At 36.2% G+C, this 23,995-nt stretch overlaps 1 long non-coding RNA gene across 1 annotated transcript; it reads left to right on the top strand.

Annotated features, from left to right (window-relative positions):
* Nucleotides 1–845: 845 nt before the first annotated feature.
* On the top strand, nucleotides 846–21,342 carry LOC119864381. The gene is made up of 2 exons (XR_005373766.1): nucleotides 846–1,220; nucleotides 21,226–21,342. It is a non-coding gene; the product is annotated as an uncharacterized LOC119864381 (long non-coding RNA).
* The last annotated feature ends 2,653 nt before the right edge of the window (nucleotides 21,343–23,995 follow it).

Raw genomic sequence — 23,995 nt, 5'->3', positions numbered from 1 at the left:
TAATTCAAACTCATGGCTCCTTATTCATTTCCATACCTGAAACAACCTGCCCTGAACCACTTTGTCCAGAGTCTTCTTGAATGAAAAGGGGTTAGATATTCCTGAGGAATATTTCTTGTTTTTTTGCATGTGCAGATTTATCTGTTGTCTTTATACTTGATTGATGGTCTGAGTGAAAAATCATAGGCTCACTTTCTCTGTGATGATTTTCTGTATGTAGCTACTCTGTCTTCTAGAGGTGGCATCTTTACTATCTTCTACTATAGATGAGTTTCACTATTGTTTAGCCCTATCTTGCTTTTGCAAAGTATGTCTTTTTCTCTTTTGTAAGTCACTTGGTATTTTTGCCTGAATTTCCAATGCCTACTTTTTTTTTCTTTAGATTTTATTAGTTGCTATCCACTTATTGATACTTTTGAGCCAGTTTTTTTTTTAAAGATTTTATTTATTTATTCATGATAGTCACACAGAGAGAGAGAGAGAGGCAGAGACACAGGCAGAGGGAGAAGCAGGCTCCAGGACGTGGGATTCGATCCCCGGTCTCCAGGATCGCGCCCTGGGCCAAAGGCAGGCGCCAAACCGCTGTGCCACCCAGGGATCCCTGAGCCAGTTTTTCTTGGGACACATTGTACTCCTTAGCATGGAGATTGAAATTCTCTTTCATTTCAGAAAGAGAATTTTATTTTTATATATTTCTTGAATATATATTTCTTGAATGTATATTTCTTGAATTATATTTAAGAGCCTGCATGGTTCCATGCTTTTAGTTTTCTTCCTTGGGATGTGAAAAAATTTTGTTCACTACTTTCCCTATGTATCATTTTCTTTTCTAATCCTGTCAATCTCTTCATTTCTACGATAATCTCATTTTCCCTCTATTCCTTCCTTGCACTGTATGTTCATGTTTCATTTCCCCACTGCTTTTGAAAATCCTTTCACGTTTTGTGATTTGGGCTTTAGATATCTGCTTGTGGTGCTAAAGTGGATTTTGTATTCAGAATCTCATTTTCTAAAAGTCAGCTTTGTGTCTTTTTATTTTTTTAAAGGTTTTATTTACTTATTTGAGAGAGATGATGAACAGAAGGAAGAGGGAGAGAGAATCTGAAGCTGACTCTATGCTGAGCTCGGAGCCGGATGTGGTGCTCTATCCCATGACTGTCATGAGATCATGACCTGAGCCAAAACCAAGAGTCGGATACTTAACCAACTGAGCCATCCAGGTGCCCCTCATCTTTGAGTCTTAATTTAAGTAGTGATCTCCAAGCATTTGCTATGTGCCAGGGACTGGACATTTAGGAACTCTAAAGACAAATACCTTGCTTTTGAGGGCTTTTTAACATGGTAGGACATGAAAAATAAATAACAACAAGGAAACAAACAAAAAGCCCCAAACACCAAAAAGGACAGAATGTGTTAAGTGTCAAAACATTCAAAGTGGCAGTTTAGAACAAACCTGTGGTTCAGGAAAGTGCGGCAGTTAAGAACACCTTGATGTTGGGAGCATAGTACTCAGAATATGGTAGGAACTCAAGACATAATGAATAGATCCAGAAGAAAACTTATTTTCAGCTGAGAGAAGAGAGATTGATAATAATCTTGCTCCTGGTACAATTTTAGGAAGAAGTCCCTAAGCTTATATTTTTAAGATATTCTAGTTTATGTAATTATTGTTTACTCTTTATCTAGATTTCTTTCTGGATCAGTTTATCTGTCTCAGAGCTTAAATGTTTTTCATATAACTCTGCTGCCTTTGAGTAGACTTTGGAGAATGAGTCTAATATTAGCAGATGGATATAGAAGGGAGAGCATTGTGCATAAAACAAAGGACAGAACAAAACCACATGAATGCAAAATCGGGGCACCATAGGAAATAAGTCTGGAAATTCTGTGTAGGGCTACATTATTAAGGGCCAACCCAAAATATCATTTACTTTCTGGATAGAGGATTAAAAAAAACTAGATGAATTTCTGATAAATTCCCCATTTTCTGCATTTATCTTGAAAGATAAAAAGACACCAATTGTATTGATTGATATATTTGTCAAAAAGTTGACAGCACAACATTTAGTTTTATAAAGTGCAAACTTTCTAATTGACGGAGGCAGAATATTTAGTTATTAATTGTTGGTAATTGGTGTCATTTATCCTTTTATTCTTTTAGTTTTCATGATGGCCTATCATTGATTGAATATATTATTTGATTTTGTTATGCTTCGGTAGATAATTTTCCTTTCTTAGTTACTCTCACTTCTTCATCCCTCCCCTTCCCTCTTCTTTACACATCTTCCCTCATTTTTTTTTCTCTACTCAGTTGATTATCAGCCAATTAGTTAGTTATGGAGGCATATACTAGATGAAACATGCATTTTGTTTTTTTCTTAATGAGGTGCCTGGATCTTTACCTTTTTGGACACAACGCAGTATTTTTCATACCATATGGTCTTTGAAGTGTTTATAATGCTATTTTTTTGGTAAAAAGGAATTGTTTATTCATGTCATAAAATCAAACATTACTCTTGACTTATATAATCATAATCACCACCAGTACCACCATAATAACAGTAACCTTTGGGTTGACTAGACCAATCAATTTTATAATGTTACAGTTGTCTTCTGATCGTGGTTTTTATGCATTCATGAAAAAAGCAGAGAATAAAAGCTTAGTAGTTTACATGCTGTAAAAATTAAGAGGACATGACTTAGGATTAAAGGAGGTAATGATTTAATTTTGGAGTTGCTGAGCTGAGCTCTGGTGGTCTGGGAAGCTCTGGGGAGAATCCAGATATTGCAGTGACAGATTTGGGTTGGAATATTTTGTGAATGCAATAGCAGATGCACTTATGGAAGGCTTTTCAAATCAAGATGTTGCCTTACATGACCTTAGGATATGGTGGTTCTCCCAAGGCTCTAGATTTGAGGAGATGCTTTCTGTTTAGCCAAAACCTGAAAATTATTCCCCTTCGCACATTACTTAGTCATTTAAAATTACATGGTTTGCAGAAACCATTAACAGGATGTGTGTGTGTGTGTGTGTGTGTGTGTGTATGTCTTTAAGCCAGTAAACTCTGTTTACACTCTTTAGACAGCTTAAATTAAGGTAAATATACTTTATGGCAATTTTCCTGGGCTGTAAATATGACTTATATGTTTCTATATCGTTGCTTCCACTATGAACTTGAAATTGCAGTAATCGGGTCTGTTTGAAACTCTCTGGGACTTTGTGTCTTCTTTCAGTTTCTTAAGAGTATATACCTTGGACATTTTCAAAGATTTACTGAGGGATTAATAGAGTTAATATTAAAACTTTGAAAATCTGTACTTGTGGTCTTTGATCTCTTGAATTCTTGATATTGAGGCACCATTGATTATCTTTGCACACTGAACATTTGTTTGTAATTTTTTTCACTTTTAGGTACTGTTAATAAATAATAATATCTAGCATATTCATGACCAGGTGTTAATTGGCCCAATTCAGAATTAACCTCTAGGAAGTCTGCTATATGATAATCAAATACCATGAAATATCCTGTATAATCTTTAAAAGTATGCAATAAATTATATCACTCGTAGAGATTTTATATCTCATCCTATGATATTGCTTAAATCTCTATGCAAAGATGGATTCAAAAAGCATGAGAACTCTTCAAGTTATAAGCTTAAGTAGAAATTTTGATTATTTGTTGAATAACGGGAGCTGCACATTGACAATAACTATTCAAACTCTGAACCAAGATCTTAATTTGACATGATGGTATGTTTTAGCTTTGTTTGGATTTGCTGTCAAACCCTAAAAACATTAGCAAATGGTACCCGCGCTTTTAAATCATAAAAAGAAACCTAGATTTGTTTGCAGTTTTTTTAATCTGTTGTTAATAAACTTGAAAGAACACAGCCCTGTCTAATAAACACATCAAACTAATGGGTACCAGCGCAGTTCAGAAGAGTGTTTGTTGTTTGGTGTTTAGATTTCAGTCAGAATTAATCAACAATGGATGGGGCCTGCTGTATTTATTAGCAGCTCAAATCCCTGTGATTTAATGCCAGGTCCCTTTGACTCATTCCAGTGAACGCTGGCAAGGTTACAGCACTGATACATACTTACATCCTCGGGTCTTAAAAAGAAAGAGAAAAATAGAGCCTAAAATCAGACCACAGGATTGGCAAGAATTTCCCGAGAGCCATTTTGAATTTAGCCCTATACAGAGAGCCTGTGAATAGGAAGCAATTGATTCAGGAACAGAGGAGCCTTTTTTGCTGGAAGAAGCCTTCAGCTGTGCAGATGGCTCGCTGGCATAATCCAGTCTGCCTTTGTCTTTCATTTTATATATTAGGCTACTTTCTTCTCACACTCTATATTGCTTTTATTTTCTCCTTTTACTCCAAGCCTCCAAATTTTGGGGGCAAGGAGAAGTTGCAGGGGTTTGGCGAGGGCGGCTGCACTCTATATGCACTATCTCCCACAGATTATGAGTCGCTGGTACATTGCTGGAAATGCTGCTTGCTTGTCACAGTCACCGCTAGGCTGTTCTTTGTACAAAAGTGTCAACTTTTGAATGAAGCCTCTGGAAACAGATGTAAAGATTAATCTTGAGAATGCATTTTTCTGAGGCTCCAAAAACGTGCCTTACTTGTGCAATAGCCCCGGTCCTTGACATTTATTTTTTTCAAAGTGATCTCATTTCTCAATTACAAAGACTGACATTCTTTGCTGTTCATGTTCAGAAAATTCCACAGCCTTTACCCATTCTTTCTGCTTCCCATGTCTGGGGGCTGCCTTTCGAGAGCAAATTATTTGTGGAAAGATGTTATTTATCTGGAAACTCTTCAGTGAAAAGTTGATGGAGTCATTTTTACTCCAGGGACCATCTATCTCCCTTCCAAGATAAGATTTGCCCGGGCTCCCCTCCTACACCTTCCTATGGGAAGATAGCCCACTTTGGGCCTGATAAGTAGTTTCACGTTGAATGCCTTGTGGCTGTCTCACAGATCCTTTCACATCCTTCCCAGATTTTTCTTTCTTGCTCTAGGTCATATTGTCTTTTTTTCTCTCATTTGGAGGCAAATTTTGAAGAACAAACATACGCCAAAATGGGCATTTGTTCAAGTATTTCCATGTTAAATATTAGGCTATATCTCAAAATGTTCTGAAGCAAATCTGAATTTAAAAAAGAAAGAAACACTGAGAATGTTAATCACATACCTCTGTTTTTCTTCTGGAGCTCTTTGGTCCAATGACATGTTTCCTTTCAGCAAATAGGCTTTGTGGGAATGATGTGGGCTATCTTTTTTTTTTTTTAATTTTATTTTTTATTTTTTTTAATTGTAAATGTTCCACACACAGAGAATAAATACCACAGACTCCACCACTTTGGAATGACTTGATTGTGAGTCAATGTCCTTGTTTTCCCTCCTCAAAAATTGTCTTTTCCATTTATATGGGAAACACATGTACATAGTTCCTCCTTTCTTATCGTTAAACAATGTGTGTAATGCATTTCAGCTGGGGATTAAAAAGATCTGGTTCTTTAAACATTTGTATACGATCGGCAAATGTCCTAACATATAGACCTTTTTTCACTGTTGTAATCATTGCCTATATACTCAGCACTTTCTTTTGTGAGGCACATTTATTTTGGTACTGACATACTTAATTTTCTTATGGTACCTCTTTTAGGTTGTGTATCTCAAGGGCATTGCTTATAAAGAGGAACTTGACTCTCAAGTGAAAATGTTTAAGTTTAAAGACCGAATGCAGATTTTTGGCTAAAGATGGCAGAAGAAATGTGTTTGCATCCCAGTTTATTCCTTGAAGTAATAAAAAATAACAATGGTGTAAAACAAATAAGAAAGGCCATCCTCAATGAAACCGGGCACATGCAAGCCATGCCAGCAAAGTGTAGGTGCCAGAAACAGTGACGTTGGGACCAAGCTGAGATGACCTCAGTCTGCTGGCACATATATCTCTGATTCCTGGTAATGACCAGAGAGCGCTTTACAAGTTGGGTGCCCTGTCCTGAAAGGCCCCAACCAAGGATCTTTCTCTGGAATGACAAGAGTCTGAGGGTTTGGATTTGCTACAGGAAGTTATTGAATTCAGGTTTATGTAGCCAAGGAGGAGCAGGGTCAGGGTGTAAACAGAATTACTCAGATATCTCTTTTTATCACAAAAGGCTGACCACTGGGAAGAGGGAAGATGTTAGAAGGCAAATAGATTTGTTAGGGAATCACAGGCTGCTGGAGACTTACATAGTATGTTGGAGCCAGCTCATGGTCTACCGTCTAGAGCTGATTTGTAAATTTTTGATCAAAAAGTTGATCATTAAACACAGTCATTCAAAATTAAATTATAAAATTACAATAATGTTAAAAACAAAGGTAATAAGTACTCGAAACTCAACACTCCATATTTCCGTATTTTATTATTACCTAATGTTCTTGAGGCATTTACATCGATTGTATTTGATTGGTGAAAATGTTATATTAAAGTGCCCTTCTGTGCATTTCCTCCCAACCCTGTGATCAGTGATGTCACATTGGTAGTTTGAAATTAGCCATGGTGGAAATATTATACTATGAAAATCTGCAAATGCTGTAGATCAGCACTTCGCTTATTGCTTATTATTTGGACTTAGAGTGATAGAGAAAACATTAATGCTTATTAAAACGAACAATGTCACATCCGCAGCACAAAAAGTTGAGGAGGTATCCTTTTAGTGTTTGAATTTATAATTTGGTTCAGTGAGTAAGCTGCTCAAGTCACCAATGAAAGTATGATGTTCCCACATGTGTGTCTTTGCTGTTTCACTTTCATCTTACTTATTAGCTAACTGGAAATATCATCCAGCGTTTGCGTCAGAACCACATTTGCTTGTCAGTCGCAATCATAGGCTGGGTACGAATTTGGTAAAACTCAATAAAGCATTCTGGGAGAATCAATCGGCTGTACAGACTTTACAATTGTCTTTTGTGATTATTTTGTAAATTGTGTGCTATCCATCCTTTATATCAGTAAAGCAGTAAACTTATTATGTACATGTAAAATGCAAATATGTAAAAACATATGTGCATGTAAAAATGCACTGTTTTTAGGATAGTCTGTGAAGGAGTTATACACACCTACAGGTGCTTTGCGATGCTCCAGCAAGATAGCCTTCTCACTCTTTGTTGGGCACGGGAACAGAAAAAATGGAGGTTTAGTAACTTGAATGCAGGGACCATTGTAACTGGTGACATACCTAGGCCTGAAAATTAGTGAAAAGGTATTTTGAGACAATATATTTAAATTCTAGGGATCCCTGGGTGGCGCAGCGGTTTGGCGCCTGCCTTTGGCCCAGGGCGCGATCCTGGAGACCCAGGATCGAATCCCACATCAGGCTCCCGGTGCATGGAGCCTGCTTCTCCCTCTGCCTGTGTCTCTGCCTCTCTCTCTCTCTCTCTGTGACTATCATAAATAAATAAAAATTAAAAAAAAAAATTCTAGATACTCGCTGTCTTAGTTTTTCTTCCTGGCTCCTCCCACCAATCTCTGCTGGTGGTGAAAGAACTGTCTTCATTCAAGGATGTCATTTTCTGAAAAGAATGAACATGGGATCTATACACAGATACTGAACACAAAAGAAAGAGGAATAAGAGCTAATCCATGCAAACTGGCATGTAGAGAGTCCTTGAGTTATTATTCTTATTTTTATGATGTAAGGCCAATGACTAATTCACATCAGAGTAGGAATTATGCCCACAAGTAGAAAAAAACCATCTCAAACATAGAATTCTCCACATTATCAAATAAATTAAAGACAATATTACTTTTCTGAAATGAGACCTCACAGAAGGGAAACAATGAATCAAAGAAGGAAAAGTTGTGGAGGGATGGAAAGTATTGCCAGACAATCTGAGAAGTTTGGACCCAGCTGAGCTGTTTGAGTATATAGGACACAGACAGATCACCTCAGACATGAAAGAATTCAGGGAACAGAATACCCAAGCATCTTTCTTTAAAAAAGGTCCATGATGATGAGATCTAAAGTGTATATATATATATATATACACACACACACACACACTATATATATATATATATATATATTCCTTGACTTGAAATCAGAGAACAGGATCTCATTTCTAATGCTCTTGGAATATTATTATTATTTTTAAAACTTTTACTTATTTATTCATGAGAGACACAGAGAGAGAGGCAGAGACATAGGCAGAGGAAGCAGGCTCCATGCAGGGAACCCGATGTGGGACTCGATCCCGGGACTCCAGAATCATGCCCTGAGCTGAAGGCAGGCGCTCAACCACCCAGGGATCCCTGCTCTTGGAATATTAAAAACAAACAGACAAACTTATGTCTGGGAACTAAGAAAACCTCAGTAAATTGTGCAAACTAGAAAAAGAGGGCATAACGTAGTCACAGATCACAATACACTGAAACTAGAAATTTATTACAGAAAGAAAATAAATCCCAACCATCTAGAATCAAAAGCAACAACAAGAAAGATGATTCTCAAATAAGTTTTAGGCTCAAGAGAAAATTCAGAACTGAAGTTAAAGAGCAGGTAGAGAAAATACCAATGATAAAACACTATATACTAGAATGTACATTCTAGAGCTGAAGCCATGCTCAGGAGAAGATTCATGGCCTTAAGCTCAAATGACATGATCTTTTCACCGAATAAGTTAAGGGGAGAAAAACCCCAGCAAAACTATTTTTAAAGAAAGAGGAAGAAGTTTCATAAAATTACAGCAAATATTAAGAAATTAGAATACAGAAAGTAGAGCTAATACATAAATCAATCTCCTAATAACACAGATAAATCACTAGTTAACCTCAGAGAAAGAAAAAGGAGACAGTGCAAACCCACAAAATTAGAAACCGAAGGAAAAATAACCAGATACAGAGGAAATTACAAGAAATGTTTAAGTTTTTTTTTTTTTTACAGATATTGAAAAATCTGGGTACATGGATGATTTTCTAGGCAAGTACATATTACCAAAATTGATATCAGATGACAAGGAAAACTCAAACTGAACAATTGCAAGGAAGAAAATCCGTTAAAAAAATTATTAAAATGTTGTCCCTTTGAAGAAGGTCAAGGCTCATGGTGTTTAAAGCTCCACACACACTTCTCTGAAACTGAGTGGAGAGAGCCTTCCATTTTATTTTTGCAAAACTATACTGAAACCAGATTCTGAAAAAAAGGAAATTTCACACTTAGCTTCCTAAACTGGAAGTAACCCAAGGTAAAGTTAAATGATGGAAGTAATATGTAACCATTAAAAAGAAAAATATACAGCTGTCCTTAGGTGGATATAGATATATATTGAAATATAATATTCAAATAAAAAGGAAAGGTTCAGAACAATGTATATGTGTCCATTTGAGTAAAAATATGTATAGATTTGTTAATGGAGCATTTTTTAAATTGAAGTATAATTGACATACAGTATCTTACTCATTTCAAGTGTGCGTAATAGTGATTTGATATTTTTGTATTATACAAAATGATCCCCAGATGAGACATTTATTTAACAATGTGTTTTCACAAGATAGCATATTAAATGAGATTTTTTTTCTCTCTCATCCTTTATTATTTGGAATTCCCAAGTGCAATCACAACTCAATATTCCATGGAAAACGTAACCCTTCAATCAGACCATGAGAAGTGAAGTGCACTGATCCAGCTTTATCAGAAATCTCCATTAATTTAAAGGGGTAATAGTCAATTCATTTTCATCATATATTTCCAGTTTTCTTTTTAGCTACTTATGGAAAGTAAGTGCCATACTGCAGTTTTGAACAAAATAGCATCAAGAGATCTCACTCTTTTCTCCCCTTAGTAAGTTAGGATTCTTGATCTTTCTTGCACGTTCAAATAACATAAAATTTCTTAAAATCTTAGTTCTATCTGGCAAATGTACAGTTTATGTTAGGTTGGTGTGTTTGACTGTTCAGTCTGATGGGCACTATGTGGACTGCATCTGGGAAAATTTATAGAAGGGGGTCCAGTTCTCTTACAGGATGCTGTGGAAGCAGATTCCATGTGCTAATAATAGAATCTTCAGGGAGATGATTTTGCTTTTTGTGAGGAAAGAATGTTTTGAACTGCTGTATGAGAATTTTGGTGTCCGCAATATCCCAGATGTTGTACTATGAATTGTCGAGGCAAATGGTCTACAGGCAGCCAGAATTGGAGTATACAGAAAGCAGGAAAGACCAAGAAGTTATTGTAAAAATCTTCAAATACGTTGAAGGCGTATTTCAGTATTAGGTAAAGATTTTGGAGATGCTTGTTGCCAAAGTGTTTCTAGACCTGGTGATTATTTATGGTGTATTTTTAAAGGAATATTTGGATATATGATACTGATTGTTAAAATTTGCCCTACTTTGTCACATATGTCTCGCTGACACCAACTCTAGAACTCAGATATGTATTATTTGAGGGGGATGGATGAGTACCGGATCATTTATAAAAGTGGTAAGAAAAATGGAGGAATCTCTTAGTTGCAGTCTAGGGATGCTTCCTAGGTCCAGGACTCTTTTCCAGCATTCTTGAGCCCAGGCTAATGAAGTGCTAATGGGGTGTTAGTACTGGCTACTAGACCAAGGCATCCAAGAGACAGGAGGGTAAACACTCTTTGAAGTATGTGCCGAATCCTTTGAAGTGTGCTTCTACTGGGAAGATAAGCACTTTTCCTGTCTCAGAGATCTCTGGTTTGATGTCCTACACCCTATGGCATAGATTCTGGGCCAACACATTTGCTCTTTTCAGGTGCTACTTAGGGAAGTAACTGCATTAGAGGAGTGATTCCAAGGTTTGGCCATCTCATGTTCGATCTGGCTAACAGAGCCTCATATAGGAAACCCTTATGTAATTGCAAACTGGCTTAGGTGACTTTTCTTATACCTCACCCCTAAAAGAAATGAAAAATATAAAATAGGTCAAACCAGGGTATTATTAACCAGATCCCACTCTACACTTTTCTCCTCTTAGACTTCTCTCCTTTTCCCTCTTCAATACCCCAATTAAATAAAGTCAGAACTGTCTTTTACTGGTCTTTTTATCCTCAGTTCCCAGCATAGTCCTTTGTATACCTTGAGCACTGAATCCATTTAATTAATGCACATGAACGAATCGCTTCATTATGTGGACTAAAACCCTGAAGAAAATGCTCTGCTACATGATTCTTATAACTTTTAAAAAGGTTCTCAATGTAGCATAAAACCACATAAATAGGGCAATACAGTACTTTCTAATCTTTAAGTGTTTAGATCTTGTCCATCTTTTGTTAGGTTTATGCCTAAGTGCTTTATTTCTTTTGGGTAAATGGTATTTTTCTTTAAAGATTATATTTATTTATTCATGAGAGACACACACACACAGAGGCAGAGACATAGGCAGAGGGAGAAGCAAGTTCCTCTCAGGGAACCCGATGTGGGACTTGATCCCTGGACCCCAGGATCATGTCCTGAGCCAAAGGCAGATGCTCAACCGCTGAGCCACCCAGGCATCCCAGAGAAATAGTATTTTGTCTTAAATTTCAAATATTGTTTACATAAGTATATAAGAAAATGATTGGCTTTACTATATTAACTTTGTATTCTGCAACCTTGCTATGGTGGCTTATTAGTTCCAGTAGATTTTTGCGAATTTTTTAAAACTTTCTACATACACAGTCATATCATCTAATAACAGAGACAGTTTTCTTCTTTCCTAATCAGGATACCTTTAATCCTCTTCTTGTTGTATTGCATTATCTAGACTTCCCTGATGATAATAAAAAGGAGTGGCAAGAGGGGATATCTTTGCCTTGTTCCTGATCATAGTGGGAAAGCTTCTAGTTTCTCTCCATTAAATATCATGTTAGCTGTAGATGTACATGTTCTTTATATCAACTTGAGGATGTGCCCTTCTGTTTCTAGTTCACTGAGAGTTTTATGAGTGATTGCTGCTTTTTGTCACATGCTTTTCTGCTTCTATAGATATGTTTATGTGATTTTTCATATTAAGCCTGTTGATATCATGAATTCCATTACTTGATTTTTGAATGCTGAATCAATGTTGCATACCTGGGGTGAATCCCACTTAATCATAGTCTATAATCCTTTTTATGCATTCTTGGATTTTTTAAAAATTTATTTTTATTTTTTTATTGGAGTTCAATTTGCCAACATATAGCATAACACCCAGTGCTCATCCCATCAAGTGCGCCGCTCAGTGCCCGTCACCCAGTCACCCCCACCCCCTACCCACCTCCCTTTCCACCACCCCTTGTTCGTTTCCCAGAGTTCAGCATAATCCCCTCCAATTCCATCCACGTCGAAGCAAATGGTGGGTATTTGTCGTTTCTAATGGCTGAGGAATATTCCATTGTATACATATACCACATCTTCTTTTCTTGGATTTTTTAAAAAGATTTTATTTATTTATTCATAAGAGACAGCCATACAGAAGCAGGGACATAGGCAGAGGGAGATGCAGGCTTGCTGCGGGTAGCCTGATGCTGGACTCGATCCCAAGATCCTGGGATCACACCCTGAACCGAAGGCAGATACTCAACCACTGAACTACCCAGATGTCTCCCATTCTTGGATTCTATTTGCTAATATTTTGTTGAGGATTTTGCATCTATGTTCATAAGAGATATTGGTATGTAGTTTTCATGTAATGTCCTTTTTTTTTTTTTTTTTTTGGTATTAGGGCAACGATGGCCTCATTGAATGAATTAGAAGTATTCTTTTTGCTTTTAATTTCTAGAAGGGATTGTAGAGAATTTGTGTAATTTCCTCCTTAACTATTTGGTAGAATTCACCGGTGACCCCATCTGGGCCTGGTACTTTCTCTTTTGAATGTTATTTATTTTTTTAAAGATTTTTTATTTATCTGACACAGAGAGAGAGAGAGGACAAGTAGGCAGAGTGGCAGGTAGAAGAGGGAGGGAGAGGGAGAAGCAGGCTCCCTGCTAAACAGAGAGCCCAATTTGGGGCTCGATTCCAGGACCCTGAGATCATGACCTGAGCCAAAAGCAGACACTTCGCTGACTGAGCCACCCAGGTACCCTTCTTTTGAAAGTTATTAATTATTGATTCAATTTCTTTAAAAGATAGAGACATCTTTTGATTGTCTATTTCTTATGTGAGTTTTGGCAGATTGTGTCTTTCAAGGATGATCCATTTTATCTAGGCTTTCAGATTTATGGGGATAGGGTTGTTCATACTGTTCTGTTATTCTTTTAATATCCATGACCTGTAGTGATGTCCCCTTTTTCATTTCTGTTATCAGTAATTTCGGTTTTCTCTCCCTTTTTTTAGTTATACTGACTAGAGGCTTATCAATTTTATTGATCTTTTCAAAGAACCAACATTTGGTCTCATTGATTTTCTCTATTTCTTGTTTTCAATTCCATTGATTTCTGTTCTAATTTTTATGATTTCATCTACTTTGGATTTAGTTTTACTTTCTTTTCCTAGTTTTCTTTTCTTTTTTTTTTTTTATTTATTTATTTATGATAGTCACAGAGAGAGAGAGAGAGAGGCAGAGACACAGGCAGAGGGAGAAGCAGGCTCCATGCACTGGGAGCCTGATGTGGGATTCGATCCCGGGTCTCCAGGATCACGCCCTGGGCCAAAGGCAGGCGCCAAACCGCTGCGCCACCCAGGGATCCTTTTCCTAGTTTTCTAAAGTGGAAGTTTGGTGTATTGATTTTAGATCTTTCTACTGTTCTTCAGCCTCTCTATAAGCACTGTTTTCACTGTATCCCACAACTTTTACTATGTTGTATTTTCATTTTTATTTAGTTTAAAACATTTTTCAACTTCTCTTGAGATTTCTTCTTTGATTCATGTTGTTTAGAAATGTGTTGTTTAATCTCCAAGTATTTTTTAATTCTCTGGCTACTTTTATGTTGAATGTTTATTTTTAGTCCAAGACATAATCAGTCTGGATTCTTTCCTCCATTTTCTCCATGTACCTTTGAATGGAGAGCAGGGTGTTGTCATAAATTTTTCCAGTATCTTCTGGATGAATCCTTTTAAATGACCCATGAGTACCTCATAGTTAACAAGCTTCAATCAACTTCTTTTCTTCTATCCCAAACAGTTCTACTTCTATGATGCTCAATATACCTTACTGGTAATTCTGCACCCACCCTTTCTGCAAGTCAGAAACCTGGAGATCTTCCTAGATTTTTAGTTTCTCAGCCTTACATATGTAGTTGGAAATCAAGATTTACCAGTTATACATTTGAAGCCTTTTTTCTGTTCCCTTCTCACAATTCCCATTTTCATTAAGTTCAAATCCTCATCTCTAACTTGAACTTCTGGAATAGTTTCTTAATTCATCTTCCTGCTTTTAGTTTTATTTCTCCCATCTACCTTGCATCACTTTGCCAGAGTTATTACATATATATGTAATTACACATTAATTGTAACCTTATAACATTAGTATTAGATATAGATAACAAATATGCATTCATTATATTTTGATTTGTTTAAAATTATTTTTATTTAAAATTCTTCAGGACACCTGGGTGGCTCAGTGGTTGAGTGTCTGCCTTTGGCTTGGGTCATGATCCCGGGGGTCCTGGGATCTAGTCCTGCATTGGGCTCCCTGCTGTGAACCTGATTCTCCCTCTGCCTATGTCCCTGCTTCTCTCTGTGTGTCTCTCATGAATAAATAAATAAAATCTTAAAAAAAAATTCTACAATAGCTTAAGATTCTTCCTAATGCCTAGAGAATAAAGTATAAATCCCTTTATAGAGCATATTTAATTATTTTAATTTGACCTTTGACCCTTGACCCTTTATTGGTTCTTGCCTTCATTCTTAGAAATTTGGTTACTGTTCTGTAAGAAAAGGGCAAGCATACTTGTAGCTGCTCCTCAGAGGTCACCTTCCTGTGAGGTCTCTTGGAAATATTTTTTTCCCCTCCTCCATTTAAATGCTCCTCCTTTGTTTGTCCACAGGTCCTTTCCTTACTCTTTCAATGCCTCGCCCATTTTGTTTCAGGTAACTGTTTACAGGTAGACTCTCCAGCTGTGAGCATCTTAACTGTAAGGACTGTATTTTGTTCATCTTTCTTTACTCTTTTAGCCCAGAGCCTTGCCTGTTGTGCATTCCCAGCAAACGTTTGTTGAATGAGGTTGAATGTGCAGAGCTTTGTAAGATTATGGTGAAGGCCTGGTTGTAGCTTCATTAAACCTGAGCCATTCAGACCACCAAAGGAGCTTTGTCTGAAGGGAGAGTGGCACCAATTAGTGTAGATTGTTGCAAGTAGAATGGAAATAAGCTAGAGAAAAGCTCCAGTCTCATTGAGGTCCTGGGGGAACATACTTGATGCCTTTGAGTGAATATGGCTTAAAACTTGATTCATATGAATTTTTATTGTAATTTTCAGTGATCTTTCCTAGAGCTATAAACACTTAGATATTGTTAGTCAGATCCTTATTCCAAAAAAGAACGCCAATTTGTATTTTAGTTGTCTGGAATTGTAGTCCCTCTTTATTTCAGTCTTTTTTGTGCTTTTTGATCTTCCAGTTAGCTGGATCTCAAAATATCAATGAAATCTTTCCCTGGCAAAAAAAAAAAAAAAAAAAAAAAAAGAAATCTTTCCCTGGCAATGTCAACAACTCCTACTCTCTTCCTGACCCTCTCATTCCCTCTGTTTTTTGTTTTTCTTCTGTTCTAGTACTTTAGTAGTGTTTCCTGTAGTAGATCTATGTAGGCTTGCATCAGCCTGTAACCATGAGTTCTGAGAGGACAGTCACAGCATCTGTCATTACATTAAATTTTTTGCTGCAGGGCCTAGTAAAGTTAACTTGCATTATATAGGTGCTCAGTAAGTATTGGGTGAATATATAATTTAATAATGGGAGTGGCCTAATAAAGCCTGTGTAGATGAACAAATAATGACCTCAAAAGCAATTCAGAGATGTTCTTGTTTGAAAAGAATTGAGTAGGTGATATGGTTTAGACATTATATCATCTAAAGACTCAATTTCCTATGGCAACTAATGTGGGGTTAAGAGGACATTCTGTGTAGTTCAGCAATTTGAGGGAAGCCACAGCTGGATAGAGGAAAGAAATGAGTGTTTGGAAGGGCCAGGGGAACAAGATAGGAAATCCTCAAAGGCAGCTGTTCACTTGTACTCCTGGAAAGAGTGGGGGATTGGAGGGAGGAGAAGTCTACTGTTGTAAATAACTCAACTTGCCAACCACTCATTGAGCTAGCCACAGTGTCTGTGTGGGAAGAGTAATTTCTGATAAAAATAGAGGAGAACTTTCTCTTCTTTTTCTTTTCTTTCTCTTTCTTTCTCTCTTTTTTTAAGTTCAAGTACTTTAAAAGAAATTGTGGGAAGATTTAATCATAGGGTAGTTCTTTCTTTTCTGAAAGAAGGAAAAGACATTTCAATTTTAAATTCAGGGGGTTGAAATGATTATGTCATTTCAGCTAGAGTAGAGCATGTCAACAAGTGGACATGTTTTCATTGTGGAAAGTATGACTTGAAGATGTAACATTTTAAATTAAAAAAAGCAAATGATTTCTGTTGTGGGTTTTCTTTCCTCCACAGGGACACTTAGAACTTAGCTGCATTTAGAAATATAAACTAAAAATATCAGGCATTCATTCCTGTCTTAGAAATAGAAATCTTATTATGTGGGTTGGATTTCTTAATATGGTTAAGATATACTGAAAACAGAACAAAGGTTGTCCCTTCAGAGACAAACTTTGCTTAGAGGTATTCTGAAAGATTAGCCTGCTGATTTATTTAAATATTTATGTTTTAATTATGGGAGTTAGTAAATAAAAAGACGTGTTGACTACTACTAAGGTTCTTGATTTCTTTCTTTCTTTTTTTTTTGGTTCTTGATTTCTAGTTCAGTGCCTTATTTATCATGAAAATATCCTTTATAGTTCTTTATACCTAATAAACATTTGATAGAGATGTGCTGAATAAATGAATTTTAAAATATTTGGAGTGAAAGTGTTCATTAATTACTTAATGATGATATTAGCCACCAATAAGTACTAAATAATGATAATAAAGGTGTTGTTTATTAATTATATTAATATAGAAATTAGAAGTATAAAAATAATGATATATACTGGTCTTTTTAAACCCAACATTATTCCATTGTTTAATTAAACTGTAGTTTGTATAATATAACAATATTCAGAACAGTGTCATCCATAGAGAAATCAGACAGATTAACTCTGCCCAAATATGAATAAACATTCAGAACCATGAAGCTGTAGAGGTTATTAGCTCTGAATAAAAAGTGTTGAATAAACAAACTTCTGGTCAGAGTAATTGGTTGCTTTCTTTATTTAACTAATTAAAAGATACAGCTAAGTAGAAATTTACTTTGCTAACAAGGGACATTTTCCAAAGTGATTTTGCCACTTGCTCCGTCATGACTTTAGGCAAATTCTTTTCTTTTGCAGCCAAGCCTTTCATGCATGTCATTATTATTTTTTTTCTTTAGATGTAAGGACATGTGTATGCACATAAAGTAACATGTTGATTGTAGCTTCCTTCTAGATGTGCAAAGTTATTTTTTCCTATAACAGAATTTTCCTTTATAAACCAAGATGCTTTGTTATTAGTAACAAGTTATTTAGGCCTCATAGCCAATGGTACTTACTACCCTTGCAACATGTTGGAAAACAGCACAGATTTCAATGTTTTTAACATAGACATTTCAGGAGAATTAAAATCAATTTTCTTTCTTTTTTCCATGATATTTGTTTTCAGGGAAGCCATTTTGTTTTTTTGTTGAGGGGTGTGTGTGTCGGATTGCTTCACTTAATACATGGTTTCAATTCAGAGTTGTTCCCTTGAGTAATCTTGATCTTCCCACTCAGGGAGGCTGGATTCTGACCCCCTGGATTCCAATTCCTGTTGTGCCATTTATTACCGGCGTGGCTTCAGGATAGCAGTTCTGTTATTCAACCTCAGTGAGCCTCAGTTTCCTTATGTGTAAAATGGGCAAAACAATAGTAGGGCTATTGTAGGATTGAATGAGATAGCATTAAGGCCCTTCAGATGGTACCTAGAGTAGAACATTGTAAGCATTCACTGAAGGTTGTTGATTATTACAGCTGGACTTTGTATTTCTTCTCCTTTGTTCAGCCTTACTTTTTATGTTTTTCTTCTTCTCAGGTCAACTCTTTCACTTAACTTTTCCCAATGTATTTGTTTTTCCTCTTTTGGTGAATTTATTTTATATACATGAACATAGTTTATAAAATAATGGGACTGGTTCCCAGGAGATATTTTTTGAATAGAACTCAGTATTATTATGCTTCCTACCTTATGTATGGAAATCACTTATTTAATCATGAAAACAATATTTTACATGTGAAATACACCTAGATATTTTTACAATGATTCCTCTTTTAATGATTCCTGTGTTGCTGTATGTGTTTCTGGATATTCATTACCTTGCCTTTGCAAATTTCATGTATACCCCTACATGTACCTGCTTCTTTGCTCCTGCAGAGTCTTCTTTCTCTGGTTTCTACCTACCCGTATATTCCCCCTTGCCCTGTATTAGAATGCATTTTCTTCTAATATTGCTTCTATGTGACACTCATTAGCTTTCTATTCTGTATCCCAGATATCCTATGTTCAATCCAATGAGGCCGATAAAAGAGCAGAGTTAACATTTATTCAAATATGGCAGCAGAAAGAGAAAGAACAAGTTGATACTTCTCCTCAATGCACCCCCACCCCCCCACCTCCACTTCCCCAGTGTTTTCCGAAGCAATAGATTCACAACTGTCTTGTATGCTGGTGACAAGAGAGGAACAGTGAAGGGACTGGAGAAATTTTGCTTTCTAGGTACTTCCCAGTACTCATTGGATAGCATCCAAGCTCCCAACAGGGTGCACGTGTTTTCGGAGGCTGGGCCCATATAGCCTCTTTGACTTTAGCTTTTAAAATGTATACCCTCATATAATTTAAAATTTATATCCTGGTAATACTAAATGGCTTGCAGTTGCAAAGACACATGTGTCTTTGTTCACACCCTTTTGTAATTTGGAATGTTCCTTTGCCCATCTTCACCCGGCTGACTGCAAGACTCCAACCCATCTTTCAAAGCTCAGGCCAGGGACTGTCTCTGCTGGGAAGCCTTCTAGGACAGCCTTTCCATTCTTCATATGGTACCAAATGCCCTCTTTCCCTTGGATGCCATTGCACGCTGTGAATAGCTCTGTCATTATGTCCTTTCTTAATTTGGAATGATCTGTTTATGGGTCTGTTTTCTCTGCTGAATTAAATTCCATGACAGCAAGGGCCAGATAGTATTCAATTCTGTATCCCCACCATGGAGCATGGTGTGTGGTGCAGTGTATGCAAGCTAGAGTTATTTGTAGAACTCTTAAACTGACCTCACCGGGATCCACAGAGACAGTGATGAAGTAATTCTTACTTCCTTTCATGGGGCTTGCCTAATAATGGCCTCAGCATTGGAATTCCTTCCAGACAACTTAACCAGCCGGATAATCTAACCCGTCTCCGATTTGTGGTCTTATTCCAGAAGTGACTGTGTTTTCTAACTTGGGATTCGTAGCTTTATATTATTTGTAGACTTTTTTCTTATGTTGTAATATAGCTTGTTTGCCAACAGCATGTATTTCCCATTTAGTCATTTGTTCTACAGATCACTTATTAAGATGATGGACTTTCTAAACACATGAGACAAATGCCTATGAAATGCCTGAAACAAAATGGGCCATGTGGCAGATTTTCTCATAGAAGAAACCCGTAGGCACGTAATAGGATGCCTCTCACTACAAAACAAACAAGCAATTACCTGAGCCGCTTCCTGTGAGAAACTCAGCATCCTACCACCCATGGTGATGACTCCTGTGAGTTTTTTGGAGGGGTTGCATCATTCTAAGGAAATTCATTCATATGTTTTTCAACAAGAGCACATTTTATTTTCTTGGACAGAAAACAAACTATATGTCTTTGTTCAAGTTTACTTTCCTCTTTCTATTTTGCCTCTTGTTTTTTAAAAATGAATATTGAAAATGCAATTTTGAAAGGTAGTAGGAAAGACTGAATGGTGGTTGTCATAGGCTGATAAGTGGGGAGCAAACTGGGCTCAAGAAACATCTGGAATGTTTGTGATGTGGTAGTTGCTTACATTGTCTTCTTCTTGGCCTCAACATTAATCAGTGACTTCTAGAATTAAATTGGGGATATATTTAAATCACAGATGCTTATTAAGTCTGATACCAATCATATTTGATGAATCTGCTCTTGGATTTTCTCTCTGCATTACAATGACCTCTTCCTTTCTTATATTAATTTAAAGTTTTCAAAAATACTATGAAAATGGAACCTTAGAATAATTTATATTTGGAAATATTACTGAGAATAGATTTTACAAATACATCAAGTGAGATGATAGGTATATTTAGCTCTAGTAGATAAAAATCTATTGTGTGAAATGATAAGTCAATGTAATTTTTAGAGTGTCAGGAGTTCTGATTTTGCTTTATTTATTTATTTATTTATTTATACTTTATATTAGATGAAATACTAGTCATTTTGTAGTTTGTATCTACTGGAACTTCAGGCTCAACTTTCTAGCATCAGCTTCTTCATGTAAATTTATCAATTCATCTTGAACTCTTTGTAGAAAATCATTTATTTGAATTTAAATGCTCGAGTTTTAGTTTTCACTGAAAACTGATGTGTTTATTATGTTAGCAAGTTTAACTTAAATAGTTTCATGAAATTTGAGGTTGTAAAAGAAATACAGATTAGAGACAAATTGTGGGGTATTATGCACTTTCCATCTGGAAATTACTATAAGATTTTGATAGGAAGTCTTTAAAGTTTCATTTCATAAATAATAGTTTTTCAAGTAGTTATAGAAAACTACCTTATTAATGCTAAGAAGAAAACGCCTTCAGGGGTCTGTGATTATTAGTTATTATTCTCTATTACATGGCTTATTTCTCATAGTCTTGACGTTCAGTGGTAGAAATAAAATGAGATCCCTTAGCTGTGAGGTTAGATACCAACAAAGACTCATTTTCTGCCCACTGCTCATAGAGATTAAGAGGCAAAATTTTACTTCGAAAGCTGTGGTCTGATGGCAATGGGGTGTTTAGAAATCGCAACTTTGAATTTAAAGTTGGAGATGGTTGAGTTGGCATTTCTGTCCGATGTGGTTGAGTATCTGAAAGCAGTTCCACATTTCTTTATCAGGAAGCCAGGCTGACTTGTGATGAAAGATGATGAAGACAAATCCTAAACAGGGCTTCCTGTTTGCTTAAACCTCCAACCCAAGAGAAAATCGCTTCCAGTTTCCCTGGACAATCATGGTAATATATTTTCTTTTCAGATTGTTAACAGACTGTTCGGCTTGTACTTGGCATTTCAATCATAGGGAAAAAGGTGAAGCCCAAAAGACTGAATTTTCATTAGGAATCTGAAATTGGATGACCTTTGAAATTAACCTCTGCTTCTCCTCCTCTTCTCTTTAGTAAATATATTATTCGATAATTCATATTAATTGATTTTCTGCTCCATGGACAGGATTAAGATGGTTACTGTGATGGATATAAAAGAAGAAAATGTAGCTTCTGTCCTCAGAGCTCAGAGCTCACTGTTACTAAAAAAAAAAAAAAAAAAAAAAAAAAAATCAGGTCAGAATACAGATGTTTCAATTGAAAGATGGTAACTACTCTGAAAAAATGATTAGATTGTCCCTTTTAAGATGAATACTGTTCAAAATGGGATTTTTAATTTTGTGAATGATTTTTGGGATATAAAAAGGAGGAAAGAGAAGAAGTGGAGTTGGGGAAGAGAGCAAACTTTGTGGAAAGACTTAGAATTTTCCTAGAATTCTGGGATATCCAAACCATGTTTGGGCAGGGGATGAAAAACATAAGAAATTGATCTCAGCTTTATTTATGCAAGAAAAATTTGTTTTAAAGAGTTTGGCTGAAGATCACTATTATACTTTATGAACTGGTTTGACTGTTACTAATTTCTTCCCGGTATTCCTTATTTTAGAATATTAACCTTATGACCAGTGTTAAACATAAACCTTATGACCAGTTTTAACATTTTTTTTTAAAAAGGAAGAATGGCAAAATTTGATACTTAGAATAACTGATATTTAGAAAGATGAAATTATGTTAAAATAGTAAAGTAAGTTCTATAAACAATACAAGTAATTATAGTACCTTCCTGTTACACTAACTCATGTTAGCAAACATGGATTGAACATTTACTTCACTGACTGCCTTGCTAATTGCTGTACCTGCATTTCCTCATTTACCTCTGGGAATAGGGGTAAATACGTGGGATACATTTTATAGAAGAAGAAATTGGGACAAAGGTGAAGCAGTTTTTCCATAATCAACCTCAGTGTCCATACTTTACATTTCTACTCAAGTCTTTGCTTCTAAAGAACATTTTGACCTTTTTCTTGCTTTCTAAGCTTTTATCTGCTTTCATTTCTTTTTTCTTTTCTCATTCCTATCGTCTAATTTTCTCCCTTTATGTCTTAATCCCTCTTCCATTTTCTTATAGCATATCCCTGGTCTGTCATGGATTCTTTTTGTTTGACAGCCCACTGAATACCTCTTGTTGCTGTTGTGCTCGAAATCAAATGTGCGGATGATAGCCTTTTTTTTTTTTTACTTTTACAGTCTGATGTAGATATGAATATGCCAGATACATACATGTGTTTTGTTTGATTAGAAGTTGAAGTACATGCCAACAGAGGCCTGATGTAATTCTTTTTCATGAAAGGGGCAGAAAGGATTCGAAAGAATAAGAGATTTATCGTTTAACACATTCATCTATACACACATATACGCACACAGTTGTTTTTCTTGGGAAGCAAATGATAGAGACTCTGCCCATAAAACATGAGCAGCATGTTTGGTCATCCTGTAAGGAAGCCCAGCAAATTCTTCCTACCACAAGTTAATTGTCTATTAGAATACAAGGGTTTCACGTTCTTTCCATCAACTCGCATCAATCCCTGACATCTACTGTGGCAGAAATCTGAATTCTTAGCCTGTTGAAATGTACAGATAGTCTTTCAGAAAATTCAATTTAGAATATGGCACTATCTTTACAATTTGGAATGCCAGTGGAATTTGGACATAATCAATTAGATAGGCCCTTTAACTAAGATGTTCTTGTAGAGTACCCGTTGTCCTGTACGATGCTCGTTATTTTTAGATGGAGCTATGATCAGGATAAAGGCCAGGCTGCCACTGGAGAGAAGCAATTTTATTGGATAGTTATGTTTTGAGTGGCCATACAGGTAATTGAAAGATGGATTGCCCTGATCAGATAAAACCAAAATAATCTCAAATTGCTCTGTCTTCTCAGTGCTTTCAAACCTTGTTATTTCAATGATTACAAAACAGTTTGGCACGCATGAATTCTTTGACAATGTTTGGATTCTCAAATTATAAAAATAAATGTTTTTACATCATGCCTGACCCTTGCTAGTTAGTCATTAATGGTTTCGCCCAATATGGAATTCTGAGTCTCATCTACATAATGAGTTAAAGAGGCTAAAAAATGTATAAGAATATATTTTAATTGAATAGTAAGCAATATGTAATGCCATATATTCATAAGAGATGATGCAACAGAAGTGGTTATTTTTTTTTTTTTTTGACTTATGTTCTGTTGTCTTCCCTGAGCAGTTTATGAGTCAAGGGGCAGGGTTAGGGCCCATAGGTGGGGTTATAAGCCATCACCATCATGTTTTTTTAATATAGCTAAGCTTCTGTCAATGTTTTTGCATATCAAGGTCCATACACAATTTTACTGAAAAACAAAAAACAAAAAACAAAAACCCTGGGGCAGCCCAGGTGGCTCAGCGGTTGAGCGCCACCATTAGCCCAGCGCATGACCCTGGAGACCTGGGATTGAGTCCCGCATCAGGCTCCCTGCATGGAGCCTGCTTCTCCCTCTGCCTGTGTCTCTGCCTCTCTCTCTCTCTCTC

This window comes from Canis lupus, chromosome 19 (assembly GCF_011100685.1).
Source record: "Canis lupus familiaris isolate Mischka breed German Shepherd chromosome 19, alternate assembly UU_Cfam_GSD_1.0, whole genome shotgun sequence".
Lineage (NCBI taxonomy): Eukaryota > Metazoa > Chordata > Mammalia > Carnivora > Canidae > Canis > Canis lupus.
This window is presented reverse-complemented; position numbering and strand designations above follow the sequence as displayed.